The sequence below is a fragment of the Podarcis pityusensis genome (assembly GCF_964106645.2).
Source record: "Podarcis pityusensis genome assembly, chromosome: 5".
NCBI classification, from domain to species: Eukaryota; Metazoa; Chordata; class Lepidosauria; order Squamata; family Lacertidae; genus Podarcis; species Podarcis pityusensis.
The window spans coordinates 63,703,550-63,707,844 of record NC_138032.1 but is presented as its reverse complement, the minus strand read 5'-3'; positions in this window follow the sequence as shown (position 1 = coordinate 63,707,844).

Below are 4,295 nucleotides of genomic sequence, written 5' to 3'. Positions count from 1 at the left end.
ATCACCTGTGCCATCACTATCTTATTTCACCAGAATCCAGCAGTTTTGTTTGCAGATTCTTTGCTCAAGGTCGTACCTGTACTGGAAAAAGTTCAAGAAAGAGACAACTTAGAAACAAAAATCAATAGCAGCATATAGTGTTCTCTATTTTGGTTCTATGGAAATATTTTGCTGAAGTCATTCTAAGACACATTTAGATTAGAATAAGAAGAACAATCCAGACCCATGACTTTTGGACACGGGATTTGGATGTAAGATTCATGGCCATTGAGGCTGTCCTACATGCAGATTTAAGACCAATCGATGGGGATGTTAGCTGTTAAAGCTTGCCTTAGTGAAAGATAGAGTAAAGGAACAACTGTTGAGACAGAGATGAACATTCACTATTTCCACTCAGCTATTTCCAGAAGGGTAGCTATGTTAGTCTCTTGCAGCAGAAAACGGAGTCTTGCGGCACCTTAAAGACTAACAGGTTTATTAAATGTGTTATCTTTTAAGTTGCCACAAGACTCTTTGGGGTTTCCAACTACCTGTTTTATCAGCAGTATGTGGGAAATGCACTGCCTTTAAAGGGAATAGATATGAGACAGCACCCTGGGGCATGCTTGCATTTTCCTGAAAAGTGACTCATCAACCTCTTCTTCATGGAAATCTTGGGACCAGTTTTAATTTATGGATATCTGAGATCACAGAGTATAAACAAGAAAATAAAAAGGAAACCCTAAAAGGTTCTCCATTACCAGTCTGATAGATAGCATACTGTCAGGGAACTGCCATCAGTGCCGGAGGGAGAGAGAGAGCTCCAGAGGGATCCCAGAGAGCGTCACGGGATTGGGAGAGGCAGCCCATCTTCTGGGGAAGGGAATCAGCTCAGCTCCAGTGAAGAAGGGGGGCAGATGGGGGAATCTGAGAGGGGCTCACATGACTCCTTGCCTGGGACCAGCGGGGGGAGGAAGGGTCCTACGCCTTCCTTGCGCAGAAGGCTTCCGTGCAGGGAAAGTAGGAGGAGACTGGGCGTGAAAGAACTTCTTTGCTGGAAGAAGTTTAAGAAACGCCCACTGACGGATTCTGCCAGCGATTGAGACAGCCACGGGTGAGAGGAAAACGTAAGGGCAGATGCTCTCTCCCGGAAACCGGAGTACATGGAAGGAGAGGGGGCCCCAGAGACCAGGCACGTGTTCCCCGAGGATCGGTGGGTGTGTGGGGGAGCGTTGGTTGGGAAACGGGAACTGGCAGGGCTCACCAGGCACGATGAGTTTGCTCAGGCGAAAATCAGGGAACTCAGGGACGGAAGGGAAGTCAATGGAGGGTTCGAGGAAAAGGAAGGGCTATTGTACTATAAGGGGGCGCTGTATGTACCGGGGGAGACTTTGAGGGGGAAGGTACTTAAACAACTCCACGACAACCCAACAGCTGGGCACTTTGGACAGCACAAGACCATGTTACTTGTCACCAGGCAGTTCTGGTGGCCAAAGGTGAGGGAAGACGTAAGAGAATATGTATGGGGTGCGACCAATGCCAGAGGGCAAAGGGGGAAAGGGCTGCCCCCGCGGGGTTACTGGAACCCTTACCCACACCGGAAAGGCCCTGGGAGGTGGTGTCCATTGATTTTATGACAGATCTGCCCAAGTCGAGGGGAAAGACAGCGGTCATGGTAGTAGTCGATCTACTGACAAAAATGTGCCATTTCGTAGCGTGCTTACATGCAGCAACGGCAGAGGCAAGAGCCAGACTGTTTGTGGATCACATTTTCAGACTGCATGGGGCTCCATTGAGGGTAATCTCGGATCGCGGGAAACAATTTACTTCCCGGTTTTGGCGGAAACTCATGAGCTTGCTACAGGTCGAGGTGAGCTTCTCGACGGCGAGGAATCCGGAAACCAACGGACAAGCCGAAAGAGCGAACGGCGTACTCCAGCAATACCTACGCTGCTATGTCAGCGAGAGACAGAACGATTGGGTAGAGAAATTAGCTTTGGCTGAATTTGCGTACAATAACGCTGAACATGTGTCCACGGGAATGAGCCCTTTCATGGCCAATTACGGGTGTCACCCCAGGGCATTCCCGGGGCGTGGGGAGGAAGGATGGAGCGTACCTGCGGCTGAGCAATTTGTGGAAGAAATGGAGGCCTTACACCAGCAACTCAGGCTGAACTTAGAGCGGGCCAAGGAAGTTTACAAGAGGCAGGCGGACAGGCACCGTAGGGAGGGTGAGGCTATACGGGTGGGAGACAGGGTGTGGTTGTCATCCCAAGGGTTGCCCCTAAAGGGAGGGTGCAAGAAGTTGCAGCCTAGGCGGCTGGGGCCTTTTGAGGTAACGCAGCAGGTGAACCCAGTGGCATTCAGACTCAAGTTGCCTGACAGCATGAAGATACATCCGGTGTTCCACAGGTCCCTACTTTCACCGTACAGAGAGGGGCGGGAATTCCCGGGACGGGAGCAAGGGGTCACCACCCACCCGCGGGTCGAGGAGAGGGAACACTGTAACAAAGCCACGGAAATACTCGATTCAAGGTGGCGAGGTCGCCAGGTAGAGTACTTGGTAGCCTGGGAGGGGGAATCCCGGTCGGAAAACACGTGGGTCCCGGCTGAATCAATCACTGACGAGTATCTGGTGGAAGAATTCCAGTTTGTTCCCGGATAAGCCCAAACCATTAGCTAGATTTTGGGAGGAAGAATTTGGACCCACAGACGACGAAGGGGACTTTGTGGGTTTTCCTGCCTCAGATGAGGAGGGAGAGGAGGTGTCCGAGGGAGAAGAATCAGACGGGGAAGTTCAACCAGTGGGAAGAGATCCCAGCGGATGGGAAGCTGGTTTTGAATCCTCAGAAGAGGATGATAGCTCTTTCAGGGGGTTCCCCGTATCGTTGGCCGAGGAGAGAGAGGAGGTTGTGTCGGAAAAGGGTGCCGGGGGTGGGAGGGGTCCTGAGGAGGAGGTGGATGTCACGGAACTGCCATCAGTGCCGGAGGGAGAGAGAGAGCTCCAGAGGGATCCCAGGGAGCATCACGGGATTGGGAGAGGCAGCCCATCTTCTGGGGAAGGGAATCAGCTCAGCTCCAGTGGAGAAGGGGGGCAGATGGGGGAATCTGAGAGGGAGTCACATGACTCCTTGCCTGGGACCAGCGGGGGGAGGAAGGGTCCTCCGCTGCTTATGCCTTCCTTGCGCAGAAGGCTTCCGTGCAGGGAAAGTAGGAGGAGACTGGGCGTGAAAGAACTTCTTTGCTGGAAGAAGTTTAAGAAACGCCCACTGACGGATTCTGCCAGCGATTGAGACAGCCACGGGTGAGTGGCTGTCTGGACAGAAAAGGTTCACTTAGGCAACCCAGCCAGGTGTGGGCACTGGCTTACGCACGAGCAACCCCTTGAACCACTACACATACATTATTATTTATCCAGCACTATTGGCTTTTTAAACCTGGTTTTCACAAACACACACACAAAAATCTTATTTCTCAGCAGCTGAAATTGTCACTGTCTAGAATTTCACTATCTTGGAAGCTACCTCTTGCCTACATATGTCTTGTATAACAAGTATAATGAAGAATTATAAATCTTCTCTCCTCTTACGTGCACAAAATGTGATTATGTTGGCCCAGTTGCTAGACTTATATCAAGATTCATTCATACAAAAATAGACTTTTAGTTCCTTGGGAGTGGGATGACAAAAGAGGGGAGGGAGGGACTGGCTTTTATCGCCTGGTATGTATAAATTATTTATTTTGAGTTATTTGAATAATTCACGTGATGCCACTTTTGCAAGCACTAAGTTGAGTTCCTTTAAAGGAAAATCACATCCATTATATAGTGGAATATATATTATGGGTGTGCATTAGCTGTGCATATACCCAAATAACAAGGCACATCAGGGTGATTCAGGGTAGTCTTTCATGTTACTGAGTTGAGTTACACCAAAGCAAGAGATCTCAAGGTGGATTAGGGAATTCCCAACCTTCCAAGTAGCTTTTCAACAAACACACAGCCTTTTCCTCCTCCCCTTTGCTGAGAAATGAAATCAAGATGTCTGGGAAAACACCCAGAGCTTGAGAGGAGAGAGAAGAAGTGGAATTGTGCCCCCTTCCCTGTCCCCATTTTGACAGAGAGGGGGAGGGATGTGGCTTGTCATTCCCCTTTGAGTTTTGGCTGTGACAGCAGGGCATGAGACAGAGATAAGAGGTAGCCTGCTTCTTTCTCACATAGCTGTTTCCATAAAAACCATAGCTCTCTCCTTTTTTCATGGAGGATGCTTCCAGGAAGGGCGGGGGAGCAGTGAGAAAAATCATTCTCCCAGTTGTTG